Below are 23418 nucleotides of genomic sequence, written 5' to 3'. Positions count from 1 at the left end.
AGGAGATCTAATGGCCTGTTTTCCCATCAGTCATCTGCTGTACCTGAGCTCCGTTCTGACCGGGCGGTGCTTCTGCCCCCCCCCCCCCCCCACCCTCCCCGGCACCCAACACCTCATGCCCTTGCTACCCCTCCTTCCTTTATGCTCACCCCTTCCTATTTGCACATCCCTCCCCTCGTTTGTTGCTGGTTGTGAACAGGAGCTTCACCCGTGCGATGAACCCTGTTCCAAACCAAACTGTTCAAATACCTCCATGAAGTACCTCCATTCTACTCAATCAAAGTCTTTCTCAACATCTAGGGAGATGATCACCTCTGGTGTCCTCCTCCAGGATGGGGTCATTATTACACTCAGCAGGCATCTGATGTTCACTGTTAGCTGTCTGCTCTTGACAAACTCGGTCTGATCTTCCGCGATGACTTCTGGCAGGCAGCTCTCCAGGCACCTCACCAGAGCATTTGCCAGAATTTTTGCATTGGTGTTTAAGAGAGAGATAGGCCTATACGATCCATTCTCTGTGATGTCATAGTCCTTTTTGAGGATCAGTGAGATTGAGGCCTGGGCCAGCGTGGGCTACAGGGCCCATTCGACAATGAGTCATTGAACAGCCTCCGTAAGTGCGGAGCCAGTGCTGCTGCAAATTTTTTGTAAAAGTCTACTGGGAACCCATTCGATCCTGCCATTTTTTCTGCATGTATGGAATTAATACGGTCCATGATTTAGCCCAGCCCTAGCGGTGCTTCCAGCCCTTGTTTCCTGTTCTCTCCCCGTTCACCACCTACAGTGCCTCCTAAAACATAGAGGGTGAGACCTCTCCGTTTTGGTTGCAGGTTACATAACTATTGATGGCTTGGGATATCTTCGTGCAGAATTCCCTATCAGTGAGGGTGGCAGTATCCAGCCTCCATGGGGTCCGGCCCTTCCCCAACCTCACGTCCATGTAATGTGGCGGGTGGTCGGAGATTACAGTCGCGGAGTATTCCATCTTTGTTACCCCTGGAAGCACCATTTTTCCCAAGATAAAAAAGTCTATTTGCGAGTAGGCCTTGTGAAAGTGGGAGAAAGAGAAACCTTTATCTCTCGGATGGTTAAATCTCCACGGCTCCACCCCCCTCCATCTGCTCCATGTTTAGCTCTCTAGCTATTCCTGTTGTAGCTCTCGCCCTGGGGTTGGATCTGTCCATTCTCGGTCCAGTATGCAGTTAAAGTCGCCTCCACATGATTAGCTTTTTTGATGAACTCTGCGTTGTTCCAGTTCAGGGCGTGTAAATTTACCAAGACTACTGGGGCCCCTCCCAGGGTCCCGTGGACCATAACGAATCACCACCCTGAGTCCGTCACCGCTCGTCGCTGTGAATGAAACTGTCCTGTTTACAAATATGGCCACCCCCTTATCCTAATATTGAAGCATGCATGAAACGCTTGTCCCACCCAGCCCTTCCTTACGTGCAGTTTGGTCCCTCTCCCTTAGGTGTAGGAAGGCTACGTCTATCCTCGGATTCTTGAGATGGGCGAGGACTCGGGATTTTTTCACTGGCCAGTTGAGGCCTCTCCCCCATATCCTTTGAACCCCTTTGCCCTAAGTGCTGTATCTAACTGCTTCTTAGATTTCATAGAATTTACAGTGCAGAAGGAGGTCATTCAACCCATCGAATCTGCACAGGCCCACTGCAAGAACATCCTACTAAAGCCCACGCTTCCATCCTATCCTCGTTACCCAGTAACCCCATCTAACCTTTTGGACAGTAGGGGGCAAGTTAACATAGCCAATTCACCTAACCTGCACATCCACTGTGCCACTGTGCCGCACTTTCTTGAAAGCATACAACAATGTTTTGGCCCAAACTGCTTTCTGTGGTAACGAATTCCACAGGCCGACCACTCTCTGGATGAAGGAATTCTGTCCATTGCCTCCCTCATGGAGGCTGTTGAGACCTCCACTGTTGCCTTGATGGTTGCTAAGACATCTATTTTCATCTCCTCTCTGTGTCTCTGGCGCTTGGAGGTGATAAAGCACTTCATTTGTTCCATCAGCACCCCGGTCTACACTGGAAAATCAGCAGGGATGTCCCTCGCTGGTCCTGTGCCTCCACATGTGCTTCCCGGTTCCGAGGCAGAGGTGACCTTCCCCTCGTCTCTGCTGGCTTTTTGGCTGGTTTGCTGATTCTTTCTCATCTTAGATGGCTGTGCGGTTGATGGGGATTAATTTGGGGAAGTTTCTATGCCTGTTTATTGCGGTTAAAAGGCCTCAGTCAACGTTCTTAGATGAGAGCCACCTTTCGCGTGACTGCTGTCATGAGAATGTCGCTTTAAGAAATGTTTGGCTGCTCATATTACTGCAGTGGTGTGGATGAAGCTGGGCTGTGTCAGCTTTTTATTTTTGTTTTAGGCTGTTTGCTGCAGGGTGTATTTTAGTTTTGTTTTCATTGTTGGAACTGAAGCCAGACAGAGCAGGTGTACTGTTGATCTCTCTGCCATGAAAAGACTATCTCTTGATCATTTGGTGAATTCAGAATTATAAACGTTCTCAGTAGTGAATGTAAACCTAATGTGCTTCTGTTAAAAGGTGTTTCTTTTGTCTTCTGGATGGTGTTTGGGAAGTTATTAAGGATTACTTAGTGTTGTATTCTTTGGGGGTTGTATTTGAATTGATGGTTGCTAAGATGTTCACTGTATGTTTTAAAAAGGTTAACTTGAGTTCATAGAATAAACATTTTTTTGCTTTAAAAAATACTTTTCAATTTCTGCTGTACCACACCTGTAGAGTGGGCCGTGTGCTCCAATGTCAAATTCGACAATCTATTAAAAGTTGTGGGTCAGGTGAACTCCATGATACACTTTGGGATTTTCTAAACCCTGGCCCATAACACTGCTTAGCTCATGGCCGCCACCGGAAGTCACATCGATGTGAGAAGTTAAACATCAATCAAGGTATTCAAGAGGGAATTAGATCAGTGTTCTTCAAAGTCAGGGGCGCGACACGCGGGTGGGTCGCGGGCGGGTGTCGGGAGGGTCATGGAGCCGTTGTCCGCGGCGCTCCCGAACGTGCAAATCCCCGCGCAGCAGCCGGCTTTTCATAACGCCGGCTGCAAGCGGCCGCGAACATGTTAAAAAAAAATTTGCCTGCATTGCGCATGCACGCTCGACGATCGGCACGCATGCGCATTCCGCGAACATGTTAAAAAAAATTTGGCCGCATTGCACATGCGCGCACGATGATCGGTGCACATGTACAGTGCGGCCGCTATTTTTTAAAGCGGTTGCAGCTTTTTGTTTTACAAGTTCTGTAGTGGTTTTTATTCATTTATCCATTTATTTTATTCATTTAATTTTTTTTTTTTCATTTTTTTTTACAAGTTTGGGGGGGGGTTCATTAATTTGTTTCATTTATTTTACTCATTTTATTTTATTTTTACAAGTTCGGGGGGGGGGGAGGTTTATTTGATAAAATTTGACAGGAAAAAACTTTGGACAGATGGAGACTCCATACTTTCCGACACTGGAAGGCTTCACCTTCATCCAACAGGTTCCATTGAAGGAGCGTGTACGAGGGCCAAAGGGACCCAAAACCATTTCCTCCATTTTTGTCAGCAGCAAACAAGGTAAGAGAAAATGGTGGGTTGCGCAGGTCGGCCAGCGTGGGTCGTGAAGGTCGGCCGGGTTGGGTCCCGAAGGTTGGCCGGTTGGTAAAAATGGGTCCCCGGAAAAAAAGTTTGAAGAACACTGAATTAGATGAAAGGAAACAATGCAGCACGGTAGCATGGTGGTTAGCATAAATGCTTCACAGCTCCAGGGTCCCAGGTTCAGTTCCCGGCTGGGTCACTGTCTGTGCGGAGTCTGCACGTCCTCCCCGTGTGTGCGTGGGTTTCCTCCGGGTGCTCCGGTTTCCTCCTACAGTCCAAAGATGTGCGGGTTATACATAGAACATAGAACATAGAACACTACAGCGCAGTACGGGCCCTTCGGCTCTCGATGTTGCGCCGACCTGTGAAACCATCTGAAGCCTATCTGACCTAAACTATTCCATATTCATCCATATGTCTATCCAGTGACCACTTAAATACCCTTAAAGTTGGCGAGTCTACTACTATTGCAGGCAGGGCGTTCCACACCCCTACTACTCTCTGAGTAAAGAAACTGCCTCTGACATCTGTCCTATATCTCTCACCCCTCAATTTAAAGCTATGTCCCCTCGTGTTGGTCATCACCATCCGAGGAAAAAGACTCTCACTGTCCACCCTATCTAACCCTCTGACTATCTTATATGTCTCTATTAAGTCACCTCTCAGCCTTCTCCTCTCTAACGAAAACAACCTCAATTCCCTGAGCCTTTCCTCGTAAGACCTTCCCTCCATACCAGGCAACATCCTAGTAAATCTCCTCTGAACCCTTTCCAAAGCTTCCACATCCTTCCTAGGTTAGGTGGATTGGCCATGCTAAATTGCCCGTAGTGTCCTAAAAAGTAAGGTTAAGGGGGGGGGTTGTTGGGTTACGGGTATAGGGTGGATACGTGGGTTTGAGTAGGGTGATCATTGCTCGGCACAACATCGAGGGCCGAAGGGCCTGTTCTGTGCTGTACTGTTCTATGTTCTATGTTCTAATGCGAGGGTTAAGGGAGAGAGCTGGTGCAGGTACGATGGGCCGAATGGTCTCCTTCTGCACTGTAACAATTCTATGACCTCCCATATTCCAAAGATGTGCAGGTTAGGTGGATTGACGATGCTAAATTGCCCCATAGTGTCCAAACGTTAGGTGGGGTTACAGGGATGGAGTAAGGGATTGGGCCTAGGTAGAGTGCTCTTTCGGAGGTCGGCGCAGACTCGATAGGCCGAGTGGCCTCCTTCTCTACTGTGGGGATTCTATGATTCTATGTCAGCCAATGCCAAGTGGATTGGCCAATTAACACCCTTATTTTAGCTCTTCCAGCTATCTTGGGAACTTTCCAAATCTTTGCAAAACTCTCTCACATTTAATAAACTTTACATTATTCGTTCATGGTATGGGAGTGACTCTAGAACCACAGAATTATACGCACAAGAAGCAGAAGTAGGCCATTCAGCCCCTTGAGCCTATTTCACCATTGAATAAAATAATGGTTGATCTGATAGTAACCTCAAGTCTACTTTCATGCTCCCCGATAACCTTTCACTCCCTTGCACACCAAGAATCTGCCCACCTCTGCCTTAAAAATGTCTGAAGACTGCTGTCTTTTCAGAAAGAGAGCTCCAAAGACTCACCACCTTCTGAGAGAAAACACTTTGCCTCATCTCATAGTTGCAGCACAGAAGGAGCCCATTCAGCTTGTCATATCCTTGCCAGCTGCCTGCTCACCTCATCCCACTCCCTCTCCTTTTCCCATTGACCCTTGTTGCTCTGCCAATTGACTTCTATCTGTATTTTATCTGTATTACTATTAATAACCACCATATGGGAGTGTGTTCCGTGTATGAGACAAATAACCACACAACCAGTATTTAGTATGATCACAGCTTGTTATTGAACATAGGATTAGTTCTATACTTAATAAATTACACGCTACTACATCTTCGACTATATCTAGTAGTTTAAATAACCTTTACTTAACTTACAAGTGACCGGCTCTTTGCAGGTTAAAGGCCTTTATCTTGTTCCTCACGTATAGTGGCTGCAGGTTGCCTGGTTTGTTTAGGCTGAGTGTCGTCCTTCAGGTGGAGATCGTGGGACCCTGAACTTGGCTGGTCGATGTGCTGCAGATGGATGACAGAAGCCAGACCCCAAAAGAGACAGAAGGTTGGTTGCGTAGTTCCTCTTATCCGCCGATCTTTTTCGCGCTCTTTTGGGCGGTCCCAGGTAGGGATCCAATGAATCGATAGGATTTCAATTACCCTAATCGATTCTGGCCAATTAAGGGCAGGTACCTTGATGGCTGGGCGGGTACTAATCGGTGATGGCCGTTAGTGTCCAAGGCACATAGGCACTCCCAAATAAGGCAAATAGGCACCCCCGAGTCTGCTACCAGTGGTAAGTTTCAATCTGACGTCCATTGTCCTGGGGAGACCTGTGAGTGGCCTCTAGAAGGTGAGAGATTCTGTATAGGTCTGAGTTGTTGTTTGCAATATGCACAAGTTGTGTCCTGTCTGTGTCCCAACCTGACCACAATTCCCATCGTCTTTTGTGGTCTGCCATTTTAGATGGCCACACCCTGCAATTATTTTTTCTCTTCAGACAATTATCATATTCGCTTTTGAAAGCCACAATTAAATCTGCCTCCACTACCCCTCAGGTACCACATTCCAGAGACTAACGACTCACTGCACGGAAAGATTTTTCACTCTTGCTTAATTTTCTAATCACCTTAAATTGACATCTTCAGATTCTGGATCCTGCCATCTGTAATGATTTGTATATTGACTGGGGTGCAAAGAGTTAACAAATTGATGACAATGCTTCTTACCACTAGAGGGAACCACAGAACCGTCATATATATATCATGTGACTTCGGGGATTCTGAAAGTCCCGGGTTTGGAGAGAGCTGGATAAGATAGTGAGGCAAGAGTGAGCAGTTGTACTCGAGAAAGTCTGCTAGTTAGAGATACCATAGTTTAATAGAAAAACCATCTAGTTTAGGAGTGTGATTGAATCTTAGTAGTGTAATAAATTTATAGTTTTGTTTGTTAACAAAGCTTAGTGTTCTGTATTCAACATTACACATCCGAGCCATCCAGGTAAAGCAAAATAGAGAACACAACACCATCTGCAGGGACTGTTTCTCTCAACCTATCCTGTCCAACCCCCGACATGATTTTCAACACCTCAGTCAAATCTCTTTTTAATTTCCTCTTCTCAAAGGAGCACAGATCCAGCTTCTCCAACCTGCCCACCAAATTGTACCCCCTCATCCCTGAAACCATCCTTGTGATTTTTGAGTGCAATCTCATGTCTTCACATCCTACCTAAAGTGTGGTGCTCAGAACTAGACACAATACTGCAGCTGAGGCTGAACGAGTGTTCTGTACTGTTTATCGAAGCGCCTTTGCTTTTCCTGTATGCCCTTATTTATAAAACCCCAAATCCTGTATGCTTTTCGAATTCCTCTCTCAGCTTCTCACCTTCAATGATTTATGCCCCAGGTCCCTCTGCTCCTGCATCACCTTTTGGAATTGTATAATTAGATTGACTCTTTGTTATTCCTACCAAAATGAATCACATCTCTCTTTTCTACATTAAATTTAATTTCTGATTTGTCCACCCTCTTGCCTTCCATACTATCTTCCACACTGTTCATTATATTTCCAAATTTTGTACCATCCACAAATGTTTAAAATTGTGCCCTGTACAGCGAAGTCGAAGGGTGCAATCTAATCTAATGAAAACAGAGTCCATTCTGGGTGGGATTAGCCGGGTCATTCCCAGCTTTACAAACGGCAGGAATGACCCTGGTATCGAACAGCACTCTGTCTTTTTTTAGTGCCCCTCCCCGATGGAACACTGAGTCGCATTGTTAAATGGTGCCTATCTTTCAGTCCTCGGCTCAACCCCCAGACACTCTCACTCACCTATAAGGGAGTCTTTGGCCCCTGCTCCCCCTCACCCAACCTGACAGGGGCAGGACTCCCCCGGGCCTTATGCATAGTGTATGCCAAATGCCAGGCTGGCACCCAGGTGCCTTGAATGTATTCAAAGATTCTGCTTCCACTGCCTTTTGAGGAAGAGAGTTCCAGAGACCCATGACCCTCTCAGAGATAAATTTATCCTCATCTCCGTCTTAAATGAGCGACCCCTTATTTTGAAACAGTGACCCTATTTTAGATTCCCCGACAAGAGGTAACATCCTCTCCACATACACCATGTCAATACTCAGGATTTTTAAAAAGTAAAAATGAATTTACGGAATATGAGCATCGCTGGTCAGGCCAACATTCCAAGTTGCCCTTCAGAAGGTGGTGGTGAGCTTCCTTCTTGAACCCAGTACACCCAGAGTGCTGTTAGGGAGGGAGTTCCAGGAATTTGACCCAGCGACAGTGAAGTAATGCTGATATATTTCCAGGTCAGAATGGTCAGTGACTTGGAGGAGAACCTTCAGGCAGTGGGGTTCCGAGGTACCTGCTACTCTTTTCCTTCTAGATGGTAGTGGTCGGAGCTTGGAAAGTGCTGTCTAAGGAACATTGGTGAGTTACAGCAGTACATCTTAGATGATACACACGGCTGTCCCTGTTCGTCGGTGGTGGAGGGACTGAATGTTTGTGGAAGAGGAAGCAATCATGCAGGCTGATTTGTCCTGGATAGTGTCGAGCTTCTTGAGTGTTGTTGGAACTGAACTCATTCAGGCAGTGGAGAGTATTCCATTACACTTCTGACTTGCGTCTTGTAAATAGTGGGCAGGTTTTGGGGGGTCAGGAGCTGAGTTACTCACTGTAGAATTACTTTTTTTTAACAAACAATTTTTAAAGAGGTATTTTTGGCATAACAAACAACCACAGTACAAAAAACAATAGAGTACAAAGAACAGTAATCAAAAAACAGCCCTGACATCCGTCCCTCCAAGGCCCACCTATTTATTAACCCCCTACTCTATACTACCCTAGCCCCCCCCCCCGGCCTCCTGCTGACGATTAATTTCCCGCGAAGAAGTCAATGAATGGTTGCCACCTCCGGGCGAACCCTGACACCGACCCTCTCAAGGCGAACTTGATCTTTTCCAGGCCGAGAAAGTTCACCATGTCAGTTAACCAGGCCTCCGACTTCAGAGGCCTAGACTCCCTCCAAGCCAGCAATATCTGTCGCCGGGCTACCAAGGAGGCAAAGGCCAGAACATCTCCCTCTCTCTCCTTCTGAACACCCGGGTCCTCCAACATCCCAAAGATCGCTACCCCTGAACTAATTTCCACCCTTGTCTTCAATACCCTGGCCATGACATCCGTGAACCCCTGCCAGTAACCCCTAGGTTTTGGGCATGCCCAGAACATGTGGACATGGTTCGCTGGTCCACCCGCACATCTGACACATTTGTCTTCCACCCTAAAGAATCTACTCATCTGGGTTGCTGTCATGTATGCCTGGTGCACCACTTTAAATTGGATCAAGCTGAGCCTTGTGCATGTAGCGGTCACGTTGACCCTACTCAGCGCCTCCCCCCGTAGACCATCCTCCACCTCACCCCCCAGCTCCTCCTCCCACTTGCATTTCAACTTCTCTATATGCGTCTCCTCCACCCCCATTAATTCTTTGTAGATGTCCGAGACACTCCCTCCCCTCCCCCGCACTATCCCTATCTTGAATCCCTCTTCGTGGCAGGAGTGGGAAGGATGGTACCTGTCTGCGCAGAAAGTCCCACACCTGTAGATATCTGAAATAATTCCCTGCTATCAGCCCGAACTTCTCCTCCAGCGCCCTCAAGCTAGGGAAGCTCCCTTCCAGAAACAGGTCCCCCATCTTCTCAATCCCCAGCCTTTGCATTACCCGATATCCACCATCTAAGCTCCCCGGAGTGAACCGATGATTGTTACATATTGGGGACCAAACCGACACCCTCACTGCACCAACAGATCTCCTCCACTGACCCCAGATCCTCAGGGCCGCCACCACCATGGGGCTGGTGGAATATCTCGCCAGCGGGAATGGCAATGGTGCCGTTATCAGTGCCCCTAAGCTGGTGCCCCTGCATGAGGCTGGTGCCCCTGCATGAGGCCGCTTCCATCCACTCCCAAACCACCCCCATCCCACCACCCCTTTCCTTATCATCGCAATATTGGCCGCCCAGTAATAATTACTAAAATTTGGCAGGGCAAGCCCCCCCCTCCCCCGATTCCTCGCGAGCATCACCTTTTTCACCCGTGGGGACTTAACCGCCCAAACAAAGCCCAAAATGATTTTGTTGATCCTCTTAAAATCAGGAGGCATTGGAACACAAATAAAAATCTCAGCAATATCGTCATCTTAACCGTCTGCATCTTCCCCGCAAGTGACAGCGGAAGCGCATCCCATCTCCGAAACTTGCCCCTCATCTGCTCAACCAGCCGGGACAAGTTCAACTTGTGCAACCGGCCCCAGTCGTGCGCCACTTGTATCCCCAGATATCTAAAATTGTCCCCCACTAACCTAAATGGTAGGTCCTCAGCCGACCCTTCTGGCCTCTTGCCTGGATTACATACATCTCACTCTTCGTCATATTCAGTTTGTATCCCGAAAACTGGCCAAATTCCCCCAGAATTGTCATAATCTCCCTCATCCCTGCCCCTGGATTCTGATAGCGGCAACTGTCCTGGACTGACACACTGCTGCAAAGTGGCCTTTCTTGCCACAAGCTTTGCAGGTCGCGGTGTGGGCCGGGCAGCGTTGGCAGGGGTGCTTCTGCTGACCGCAGAAGTAACAGCGGGGACTCCCAGGGAGCGCGGTGCGGCGAGCAGCGCAGGTGTAATGCGTGGGGCGGCTGCTGGGGGAGCCGGTTGCGGGGTCCACGAGGGGTAGGTCGGGTGGGCCTGGGGGGCCGTTTGCGGGGTCCACGAGGGGTAGGATGGGTGGGCCGAGTGGCTAGCAGAGTAAGATCGCGCACTACGGAAGGCGGCCGTCATGAAAACGCCAGAGTCTTTGTGGCCGCGAGGTCGAGGGCGGCCCCTTCCAGCAGTCGTTGCCGGATGGGGTCCGATGCAATGCCTGTAACAAAGGCATTGCACATGAGTAAATCAGAGTGTTCCTTGGCTGTGAGGGCCCGGCAGTCGCAGTCTCGTACCAGAGGTATAAGGGCCCTCCAGAATTCCTCAATCGACTCACCCGGCTGCTGGACGCGAGTAGAGAGTAGATGTCTCGCAAACAGGGTGTTCGTCGACTCTGCATAGTTCTCCTTGAGCAGTTCCATAGCTCTGGTGTAGTCAGGCGCATCTCGAATTAGCGGAAAGACACTGGAGCTAAGTCTTGAGTACAGAAGTTGTTTTTTTTGAGCCTCCGTCGGGGGAGGGTCCGCTGAAGAGATGTAGGCCTCGAAGAATGCAAGCCAGTGAACGAAGTCTTTCCTGGCGTGATGCGACTGTAGATCCAGCTTCAGACGGTCAGGCTTGATTCTGATGTCCTTGGTGTACGGAAAATCACACAGCAATAAATTGTGGCGCTAACAATTGCCCACAAAGACGAGAGACATGTACAATCGAGACTTTATTGCTGTGTGATGCTATTCCTCTGGCTGCAACTGTAGAATAGGATCTCAGTGACTCACACGCATATTTATACACAAGCTCCCTGTGGGCGGAGCTGGCCGGCAGGGGCTTACCGGAGGAACCTGTATTACAGGTACAGCCATACATCCCCCTACTGCAAGTACACATATCTACAGTGGTTATCACCACACAAGTGCTTTCAGTCCCGACCCCCTGTACAAACACTCCTCCATTCTGACCCACTGGGAATCAACCCCTCTGACCCAGCTCCGCACCTTCTCCACATTCGCCGCCCAGTAATAGTATATCAGGTTCGGAAGGCCCAAACCCCCTGCCTGCCTTTCCCTCTGGAGCAGCACCTTTCTCACTCTGGCCACCTTTCCTCCCCATATGAACAAGGTAATCCTTCCCTCAATCTCCCTGAAAAAAGCCTTTGGGAGGAAAATTAGTAGGCATTGAATAATAAACAGAAATCACTGCAACACATTCATTTTAACCGCCTGTACCCGACCCACCAGTGACAGAGGGAGACCATCCCACCTTGCCAGATCAGCTTTCACTCACTCCACCAAACTAGAGATGTTGTACCTGCGAAGCCCACCCCCCCCCCCCACTCCCAGGCAACCTGCACCCCCAGATACCTAAAGTGAGTCCCTGCCCTACGAAATGGCAGCCCCTCCACCCCTGCCGAGACACCACAAAATACTCCCTCTTGTCTAGATTTAGCTTGGACCCCGAGAAAGACCCAAATACTCGCAGTAGCTCCAATATTCCCCCTATCGACACACTTGGTTCCGACACGTATAACAGCAAGTCGTCGGCATATAAGGACACCCAGTGCTCTATCCCCCCCCACCCCCGCGCTATTCCTTTCCATGCTCTCGAACTTCTTAATGCGATGGCCAATGGCTCAATTTCAAGTGCAAACAGCAGGGGGGACATAGGACATCGCTGCCTAGTCCCACGATGGAGAGAAAAATATCTCGAGCTGATGTTGTTTGTGTGGACACTAGGCCTCGGCTCCTTATATAGTAGCTTTACCCAGTTCACAAATCTTGGTCCTATCCCAAACCGCTCCAGAACTGCCATCAAGTACCCCCATTCTACCTGGTCAAACGCCTTCTCGGTGTCCAATGCCACAACCACCTCTGTTTCCTTCCCCTCCGCCGGTGCCATAACGATGTTCAATACCCTCCGAATGTTCGAAAAGAGCTGCCTCCCTCTCACGAACCCCGTCTGATCCTCACCTATCACCTTTGGGAGGCACTCCTCCAGCCTATCCGCCAGTACCTTCGCCAATACTTTTGCGTCCACATTCAGAAGTGATATGGGCCTATACGACCCACACTCCGTCGGATCCTTATCTTTTTCTAGCAACAGTGAAATCGATGCCTGCCCCAAAGTTTGTGGTAACACCCCTTTCCTATCGCCTCTTCAAACATCCCCACCATCAGGGATGCCAACTTGTCCTTAAATATTTTATAATATTCCACCGGAAACCCATCCGGCCCTCCCACCTTCCCCGACTGCATCCTCCCAGTCGCATCCTTTATCTCCTGCTCCACTATTGCTCCTTCTAATGTAGCCCTGTCCCCCTCCCCTAACCTCGGGTACTCCAACCCATCTAGAAATTCCTGCATCTCACGGTCTCCCCCAGGTGGCTCTGACCTGTCCAACCTCTCATAAAACTCCTCAAAAACCTTGTTTGTCAGACCCGGAGCCACCACCAACTTCCCTGCCCTATCTCTCACCTGAAGAATTTCCCTTGCTGCTGCTTCCCTCCAGAGCTGACCTGTCTTATCTCCATGTTCGTAAACTGCACCCCTTGCTCGTCTCAGTTGGCGCACCGCCTTCCTGGTAGACAGTCGGTTGAAGCTCGCCTGTAGTTCCTTCTTCTTTTCCAGCTTCGCTGGGTCCCCATCTTCTGCATAACTCCTATCTACCTCCAACATCTTGTCTATTACCCTCTGCTGCTCCAACCTCTCCTCTTTGTCCACCCTGGCCTTAAACAAAATGACCTCACCCCTCACCACCGCCTTTAGAGCCTCCCAGACAGCTGCCTTCGACACCTCACCCATACAGTTGAAATCTACATATTCCTTAATCACCTTTTCAAATTTCACACAGCACACTTGGTTCCCCAAAAGCCCCACATCCAATTCCCCCCCCCCCCCATCCATGAGAGGCCATCCAGCACAGACCATGGAGTGGAGGACCGTCCATCGCGAGCCATGGATCAGGGGAGCGTCCAAAGTGAGTCTTGGAGTTGGGGTGGTCCAGAGCGGTCGTCAGAGCAGGGGACCATCCAGCGCGGGCCTTGGAGAATGTCCTGGGAGGGAGGTTTTCTAGTATTCTTCGGGAGGGTTAAAACTAATTTGGCAGGGGAATGGGAACCGGATTTGTAGTCCAGAAAATAAGGTAGCCAATGTTCAGGACGTTAAAGCATGTAGTGAGGCAGTGGGGAAGGTAACACTGACAAAGGAGAGTACTTGCAGGCATGAGTTGGGCACATAGGCTGTCAGGGAAGGACACAAGTGAAATGTGGAACTTGTTCAAGGAACAGGTACTACATGTCCTTGATATGTATGTCCCTGTCAGGCAGGGAAGAGATGGTCGAGTGAGGGAACCATGGTTGACAAGATAGGTTGAATGCCTTGTTAACAGGAAGAAGAATACTTACGTAAGGCTGAGGAAACAAGATTCAGGCAGGGCGCTGGAGGGATACAAGATAGCCAGGAGGGAACTGAAGAAAGGGATTAGGAGACCTAAGAGAGGGCATGAAAAATCTTTGGCACGTAGGATCAAGGAAAACCCCAAGACCTTTTATACATATGTGAGAAATATGAGAATGACTGGAGCGAGGGTAGGTCCGATCAAGGACAGTAGCGGGAGATTGTGTATTGAGTCTGAAGAGATAGGAGAGGTCTTGAACGAGTACTTTTCTTCAGTATTTAAGAATGAGGGGGCCATATTGTTGGAGAGGACAGTGTGAAACAGACTGGTAAGCTCGAGGAGATACTTGTTAGGAAGGAAGATGTGTTGGGCATTTTGAAAACTTAAGGATAGACAAGTCCCCCGGGCCTGACGGGATATATCCAAGGATTCTATGGGAAGCAAGAGATGAAATTGGCAATGATCTTTTCGTCCTCACTGTCAACAGGGGTGGTACCAGGGAATTGGAGAGTGGTGAATGTTGTGCCCCTGTTCAAAAAAGGGAATAGGGATAACCCTGGGAATTGCAGGCCAGTTAGTCTTACTTCGGTGGTAGGCAAAGTAATGGAAAGGGTACTGAGGGATAGGATTTCTGAGCATCTGGAAAGACACTGCTTGATTAGGGATAGTCAGCACGGATTTGTGAGGGGTAGGTCTTGCCTTACAAGTCTTATTGAATTCATTGAGGTGGTGACCAATCACATGGATGACGGTAAAGCAGTGGATGTAGTGCACATGGATTTTAGTAAGGCATTTGATAAGGTTCCCTATGGTAAGCTTGTGCAGAAAGTAAGGAGGCATGGGATAGTGGGAAATTTGGCCAGTTGGATAATGAACCGGCTAACCGATAGAAGTCAGAGAGTGGTGGTGGATGGCAAATATTCAGCCTGGAGCCCAGTTACCAGTGGCGTATCGCAGGGATCAGTTCTGGGTCCTCTGCTGTTTGCGATTTTCATTAATGACTTGGATGAGGGAGTTGAAGGGTGGGTCAGTAAATTTGCAGACGATACGAAGATTGGTGGAGTTGTGGATAGTGAGGAGGGCTGTTGTCGGCTGCAAAGAGACATGGATAGGATGCAGAGCTAGGCTGAGAAGTGGCAGATGGAGTTTAACCCTGACAAGTGTGAGGTTGTCCATTTTGGAAGGACAAATATGAATGCGGAATACAGGGTTAACGGTAGGGTTCTTGTCAATGTGGAGGAGCAGAGAGATCTTGGGGTCTATGTTCATAGATCTTTGAAAGTTGCCATTCAAGTGGATAGAGCTGTGAAGAAAGCCTATGGTGTGCTGGCGTTCGTGAGCAGAGGGATTGAATTTAAGAGCCGTGAGGTGATGATGCAGCTGTACAAAACCTTGGTAAGGCCACATTTGGAGTACTGTGCAGTTCTGGTTTCCTCATTTTAGGATGGATGTGGAAGCTTTGGCAAAGGTGCAAAGGGGATTTACCAGGATGTTGTCTGGAATGGAGAGTAGGTTTTACCAGGAAAGGTTGAGGGTGCTTGGCCTTTTCTCATTAGAACGGAGAAGAACGAGGGCCGGCTTGATAGAGGTTTATAAGATGATTAGGGGAATAGATAGAGTAGACAGACAGAGACTTTTTCCCCGGGTGGAACAAGCCATTACAAGGGGACATAAATTTAAGGTGATTGGTGAAAGATATAGGGGGGATGTCAGAGGTAGGTTCCTTGCCCAGAGAGTAGTAGGGGCATGGAATGAATGGGGCATGGAAGTCGTTGAGTCGGAAACATTAGGGACCTTCTAGCGGCTATTGGATAGGTACATGGATTATGGTAGCTGTGCTCCGAAAGCTAGTGATTCGAAACAAACATTTAAAAAAAAACATTTTATGAAGGCATTTGTGATTTTTTAAACAATTTTGAAAGCAAATATAAAACAGTAAATAACACCCCCCCACCCAACAACCATAATCAGCCAGCATGTCTTACACACACAGTTCTTCAGCCCTCCCTCCTCCTGTCGCTGATCATGCCTCAACTATCGCCGCCCCCACCCCCTCTCCCTCACCCCCCATCGTATCAGTGAACAGCTTAAATTTCCCCGAAGAAGTCAATAACGGCTGCCACCTCCGGATGAACCCTAACATTGATCCTCTGAGGGCAAACTTTATCTTCTCAAGCCTGAGAAACCCAGCCATATCACAAACCCATACTCCTGATTTTGTGGGTTCAAGTCCCTCCACGCCAGTAAGATCCATCTCTGGGCTACCAGGGAGGCAAAGGCCAAAGCGTCAGCCTCTCTCACCCCCTGGAGTCTCGGGTCTTCCGACACTCCAAAAATCGCCACCTCTGGACTCGGCGCCGCCCTTGTCTTTAGTACCGTGGACATGACATCGGCAAATCATTGCCAGAGTCCCCTAAGCTTTGGACATGCCAGAACATGTGGACATGATTCGCAGGCCCTCCCACAGACCACCCACACTTGCCCTCCACCCCTTCAAAAAAACTGCTCATCCGGGCCACTGTCACTTTAACTCTATCAGGTTGAACCTGGCACATGATGAGGACGTGTTGACTCAGAGCATCCTCCCACAGACCTGTCTCTCGTTCCTTGCCCAACTCATCCTTCATCCGGTATTTGCAGGTGAGGGATTTTGCACGGAGGCAGGTCTCGACCTTTTTGCTTCTGCCACCTCTGGGATACAGGACAAGGTAATTTCGAAAGTGGGAGTGGGGGAGGGGAATGTCTCAAAAATTTATAAAGAACTCATGGAGTGGCAGGGAAACCAGTCGTTGGCGCACATAATTAGACCTGAGGCCCGCTACAAAAACATCGCGTACAGCAAGTTCTCTGTGTTCAGCCGCGGTAACCGCTTGATAATTACAGTCATTTGACAAATTATTGTGTTCCCTTAAAAATTCGGCGAGTGTTTCTGTAGGCCGCTGGCGGCGAGTCGTGAACACATGGCGTGCGTAAACTTTGTTAATGGGCCTTACATATACCTTATCGAGTACCGCTATCGCTGCAGTATATGAACCGGCCGAGTTTAGTTGCTTAGAGATTCTGTGGCTCACCCTCGCGTGCAGTAGACTTAACTTCTGTTCCTCTGTCGTTTCGGCTGTGCTCGCTTCTGCCAGGTAGGCCTTAAAGCACCGCAGCCAGTGGGAGAAGATTTATTTTGCCTCTGCATCCTGCGGGTCGAGTTCCAGGCGTCCAGGCTTGAGGGCCGATTCCATGATCGATCTTGACTGTTCTTAAGTAGATTAAATTGATGGAACCATCAATACACCAGACACGTGTTTTCCGATATGAATGTAGGCTTTAATCTACTTACTACAGAGCCAGCCTGTTACCCGTTGATGAACTCTCGGTGAACTGCAGGCTGACTCTGGACAAGGGTATTTATACAGCAGCACAAGGGGGAGGAACATAGAACATAGAACATAGAACAGTACAGCACAGAACAGGCCATTCGGCCCTCAATGTTGTGCCGAGCCATGATCACCCTACTCAAACCCACGTATCCACCCTATACCCATAACCCAACAACCCCCCCCCCCCCCCCCCTTAACCTTAAGTCATGGGCGGGGCCAAGGGTGGAGCCATGTACAAGCTCCTGAGCATTCCCAGAGCTACTCCCCCTAGTGGTCGGATAACGCTACTGCGCTTACAAAGATACAGTGTGAATTACCATGTTACATTCACCACACTCCCCCCTTGGCCCCTTTCCAACAGCACCTTCTTTACTCTTCGAGTTTAACCGCCGATACGAACCCTGAGATCATCATATTGACCCTCTTAAAAAAGGCTTTTGGAATAAAAATAGTGAGACACTGGATTATGAACAAAAATCTCAGGAGAACCGTCATCTTTACGGTCTGTACCCTCCCCGTCAGTGACAATGGGAGCATGTCCCACCTGCAAAGGTCCTCCATCATCTGCTCCGCTAACTGGGCCAAATTTAATTTATGTGGCTGCTCCCACCCCCGTGCCACCTGGACACCCAAGTATCGAAAACTCCCTCCCACCACTTTGAACGGCAGCCCCCCACCTCCCTCACCCCCCCTTGCCTGAACTACAAAGGCCTCACTCTTACCCATATTCAATTTATACCCCGAAAATCATCCAAATTCCCCTCGGATCCGCATAATCTCCCCATCCCTCCCAACGGGTCAGAAAGATACAGGAGTAGGTCGTCCGCATAAAATGAAACCCTATGCTCCACCCCTTGCCAGTCCTTTGACGCTCTCAACGCCACCGCCAGTGGCTCTATAGCCAAGGCAAACAATAATGGAGAGAGTGAACTTCACTGCCTTGTTCCCAGTGTAGCCTAAAATATTCTGAGCTCGCTCGGTTCGTCTGCACGCTTGCCACCAGTACCTGGTACAGCAACCGGACCCAGTCTACAAAACTTTGCCCAAACCCGAACCGCTCCACGACCTCCCACAGGTATTCCCACTCCACCCAGTCAAAGGCCTTCTCCGCATCCATAGTGACCACAATCTCCACCTCCCTACCCTCGGAGGGCATCATAATCACATTTCAGAGCCTCCTGATTGTTAACTACCAACCGTTTACAAACCTGTCTGGTCCTCCTCTATCATTCCTGGCACACAATCCTCTATTTTCGAGGCCAAAACCTTGGCCAGCAATTTGGCGTCCACATTCAAAAGGGAGATTGGTCTGTTTGACCCGCATTGTTCCGGGTTCTTCTCCCGCCTCCGAATCAGGAAAATCGAAGCCTGTGACATCATTGGGGGAAGAACACCTCGCTCTCTATCCTCATTAAATGCCCTTTTCAGCAAGGGCCCCAGCACCCGGAAAACAACTTGTAAAATTCCACTGGGTACCTGTCTTGCCCGACTGCATAGTCTCCAATCCTACCACTACTTCAAACAGCCTGATCAGGGCTCTGGGGTCCTCCACCAGTTCTTCCTCCACCTTTGGAAACTCCATACCTTCCAAAAACCGCCTCATCCCTTCCACCCAGCTGGGGGTTCCGACTCATAAAGCCTACTATAAAACTCCCTGAACACTCTCTGTTCACCCCCGCTGGGTCCAAGATTGTGTTCCCTCACTATCCTTCACTCTCCCTATCTCCCTAGTCACCTCCTGTTTCCTGAGCTGGTGTTCTAACATCCTGCTGGCCTTCTCCCCATATTCATACACCACCCGTCTCACACTTCTCAACTGCTCTACTGCCTTCCTTGTCGATATCAGACCAAACTCCATCTGCAGCTTCTGCCGCTCCTTCAACAGCCCCTCCTCTGGGGCCTCCGAGTACCTCCCGTCTACCTAACCAGCCTATCCATCTCTGCCCGCTCCACCTTCTCCCTATGTGCTCGTATCAAAATAAACTCGCCCCTAACAGTCAATGCCTCCCAAACCGTTGCTGCCAAAACTTCCCCTGTGCCGATTATCTCAACATAATTCTGGATGGCCTCCCTCACCTGTCCACATACCTCCTCCTCTGCTAACAGTCCTACATCTAATCTCCAGTGCGGGTGCTGGCCCCCCTCCTTGCTCACCCGTAAATTCACCCAGTGTAGGATATGGTTCGACATTACGATTGCCAAGTACTCGGTGTCTACCACCCCCGTCAGCAAAGCCCTATCCAAAATGAAAAAAATCTGCGAGTGCACTTTGTGTACATGGGAGAAAAAAGAAAACTCCTTCGATCTCGGCCGTCCAAACCTCCATGGATCCACCCCTCCCATCTGCTCCATAAACCCCTTTAGTTCCGTCGCAGCCGCTGACACCCTCCCTTGCCCTCGAGCTCGACCGATCCAGCCTAGGATAAAAAACAGTGTTAAAGACCCCCACCATGATCAACCGTGCGAGTCCAGATCAGGAATCTTCCCCAACACCCGTCTCATGAACTCCACATCATCCCAGTTTGGTGCATAAATGTTCACTAATACCACCGGCATCCCCTCCAGCTTCCAACTCACCATTACATACCTACCCCCCTCCCCCTGCCCCCAAGTCCGCCACTATGCTTCCCAGTTCAAATGACACCCGCTTATTAATCAGAATCACTACCCCGCTAGTTTTAGAGTCGAGCCCCAAATGAAATGCCTGCCCAACCCACCCATTCCGCAGCCTAATCTGATCCACCACGCTCAGGTATGTCTCTTGTAGCATTGCCACGTCCGACTTTAAACTGTTCAGATGCTGAACACGCGAGCCCTTTTGACCAGCCCATTCACAGCCTTCTCACATTCCATGTGATCAGCCCTCCCGCCCCACCGATCAACTGTAACCCTTCCTAGGCCAACCTCCCGCACTTCTTCAGGCCCACACTCGGGCGGCCACCGTCATCGACCACCGCCCTATCGCCATTCATCAATCCCTCCCCTGTCAGTGGATCTATACCCCCTCCGTCGTAACAAAATAACAATTCCAACCCCCATCAACAAACTTATCACCTGCTCGCCCCCCATTGCGCTTCTGTGAGCTAGCCTGCCCAGCTAGCCTGGCAGCCTCCGCCCATGGCGCCAAGCATCCCACCCCCACTGATTCCCCTCCCCCCCCGCTCCACCAACTTACACATACAAAAATTACAACCCACAACAAACACAAAGAAGAAAAATCAACCCACCATCCCCCATTGAGAACAAAGCAAACCTACAAACAAAACTAAGCAACGGCCCCAAACTTAGTGCAAAAATACTTTGTACAAACCAGAAGAAAAGAAGTTTAACAAAAGTTCTAAAATGTAACCACTCGCTCTAAAGTTCAATGTCCTCCATCTCCTGCCAGTCCCTTGTCTTTGATAAAGTTCATCGCCTCCTCTGGCAATCAAAAATAAAGTTCCTGGTCCTCGTATGTGATCCACAAACGCTCTGGGTGCAACATGCCAAACTTCATCCCTTCTAAAAGAGGGCCAATTTTGCCTTATTGAAGCTGACCCTTCTTTTGGCTAGCTCCGCTCCCAGGTCCTGGTAGACACGCAGCTCACTGCCTTCCCATGTGCAGTGCCTCGTCTGCCTGGCCCACCTCAAAATCTGTTCCTTATCCAGGAACTGGTGCATTCATACTACCATTGCCCTCGGCGGTTCATTTCTCTGCAGCTTGCTCATAAGCATCCTGTGCGCCCTGCCCACTTCCAAGGGCTGAGCAAACGCTCCTTCACCCAGCAACTTCTCAAACATTCGGGTCACATATGCACCGGCATCTGCTCCCTCACTGCCCTCGAGCAGGCCGCCAATCCTCAGATTCTGTCTGCGCGATCTGTTCTCTAGCTTCTCCACTTGTCCTGCAGCCTCCTCTGATGGCCTCTCATCAGCCCCATCTCTGCTGCTATCGCAGCTAGCTGCTCATCATGCTCGCCACTGCCTCCTCCACCTTCTGGATCGCCTGACCCTGGGTTTCTACCCTCAGCTCCATGCGGTCGATCCCCGCCTTCATCGGATCCACCAGGTCCTGGCCAGATATTCCTTCCTCTGCTGAGCAAATTTCTCATGCAGAAAGGCCACAAGTTGATCCGTCGACCACTGGGCCGGCAGACTTTGACCCTGACCCTCCGCCATCTTCCCCTGTGCCGTAGGCTCCTAACCAGTTTTCTACGAACGCATCCTTCTTTTTAGACCACTCCTGGTCCACAAACCCATAAACCGGTAGGATACTCTCTTCTTTCACCTCACCAGAACCTTGTCCTCTCACTCAGTTCCACCGTAAATTGGGGGAAAAGGTCCAAAAAGTCCACCATGAGCAGGAGCCACCAAAAGTCGATTCTGAACAAACCCGTTTTAATGTGGTGTTCTAAGACTTCTTACTGTCCAACATGTCTTGCTGTCTTTCAAACCAGGATATTTAAAAACAAGAAAGGCTTTTTACCCTTACTGTACTAGCTTCATATAATACAATATATCTGAAATTCATATATTCGTGACAGGTGTTATACATCCCTGCCTCATTCATTGGACCCCATGAACTGGCACAGACAAAGTAGCAATAAGAGGTTCATCCCTTTGGTTCCTTCTCATTACTATCCAGTGAACTCTAGTGGGGAATGCATGTCCAGCAAGGAAATGATTGGGATGTCACAGCACAGCACCCTTCACAGCAAACCAATATCTGGACCCACACCTGAAGGGATTTAGGAGAGGTAGCAGAGGATGGGAACTTCAGAGGGACAGTATTTAGTTCCTTCAGGAGAGGTTGGGTGAAATGAATATGGGCGAAATGGAAAGAAAAACATTGAATAAAGCGACATAGGTTGAGTGACAGGAGCTGCTGGTGTGTATGGGGTATACTCTGCAGTCCACAGGATGCAGTCTGTGGGAAGTGTAGTTTCCAGCGGACTTTGTATTTCCTGTGATTGCTTGGAATTTTAAGGAGAGGAACTGGGCAGATACCTTATTGCGCACTGCTTTTCCTAGCCCAGTTGTTAGTGCTAAATCTGATTGGAGGTGGGTATACTGGGCTGGCTGTAACATGATACTGGAAGCAGAACACCAACTGGGTTAAAGCAAAGTAGTTCACCGAGGAGACACGAGAAGGTATTCCAATACTTACCAAGTTCTAAGTAAACGTAAGTGTTTTAAGATATTTACCAAGGTTTATTTTTTCAGTATTGCCAGTTTATGTATGTATATTCAGTGTACCTTACTGTGTGGCTGTTAGCCCTGACAACGTGTCACCTCTCAGTTTAGAAATGAAATATCTTTGACTAAACTCTCATCTATTATTCCAGTATCATAGAATCATATTATCTTGCATTCACTTTGTCAACTTATTATTAGCAATTTCACTTCCTCCTTCTCACTGGAGTCCAGGTTCCCAGGACACTGCCTCTCAGTGGGTTTGAGGTTCCCAGGACACTGCCTTTGACTGGGGTACAGGTTCCCAGCACGCTGCCTCTGACTGGGGTACAGGTTCCCAGGACACTGCCTTTGACTGGGGTACAGGTTCCCAAGGCACTGCCTCTCACAAGGGTCCAGGTTCCCAGGACACTGCCTCTCACTGGGTACAGGTTCCCAGGACACTGCCTCTCACAAGGGTCCAGGTTCCCAGGACACTGCCTCTCAGTGGGGTACAGGTTCCCAGGACACTGCCTCACACAGAAGTCTAGGTTCCCAGTGCACTGCCTCTCACTGGAGTCCAGGTTCCCAGGGCACTGCCACTCATTGGGGTACAGGTTCCCAGGGCACTGCCTGTCATTGGGTTCGAGGTTCCCAGCACGCTGCCTCTGACTGGGGTACAGGTTCCCAGGACACTGCCTCTGACTGAGGTACAGGTTCCCAGGACACTGCCTCTCAGTGGGTACAGGTTCCCAGGACACTGCCTCTCACTGAGGTACAGGTTCCCAAGACAATGCCTCTCAGTGGGTTTGAGGTTCCCAATCCCAGGACACTGCCTCTCATTGGGGTACAGGTTCCCAGGGCACTGCCTCGCACAGGAGTCTAGGTTCCCAGTGCACTGCCTCTCACTGGAGTCCAGGTTCCCAGGGCACTGCCACTCATTGGGGTACAGGTTCCCAGGGCACTGCCTGTCATTGGGTTCGAGGTTCCCAGCACGCTGCCTCTGACTGGGGTACAGGTTCCCAGGGCACTGCCTGTCATTGGGTTCGAGGTTCCCAGCATACTGCCTCTGACTGGGGTACAGGTTCCCAGGA

General features: G+C 49.4%; 1 protein-coding gene across 1 annotated transcript in view; it reads left to right on the top strand.

Moving 5' to 3' along the window:
- Positions 1–23418, top strand: part of LOC119954225 (solute carrier family 15 member 2-like) — a 201950-nt gene that overhangs the window by 1096 nt on the left and 177436 nt on the right. The gene's annotated exons all lie outside the window — the stretch shown is intronic.

The sequence above is a fragment of the Scyliorhinus canicula genome, chromosome 19 (genome assembly GCF_902713615.1).
Source record: "Scyliorhinus canicula chromosome 19, sScyCan1.1, whole genome shotgun sequence".
Lineage (NCBI taxonomy): Eukaryota > Metazoa > Chordata > Chondrichthyes > Carcharhiniformes > Scyliorhinidae > Scyliorhinus > Scyliorhinus canicula.
Note: the sequence above shows the minus strand (reverse complement) of the source record. Positions and strands in the feature narration are given on the sequence as shown.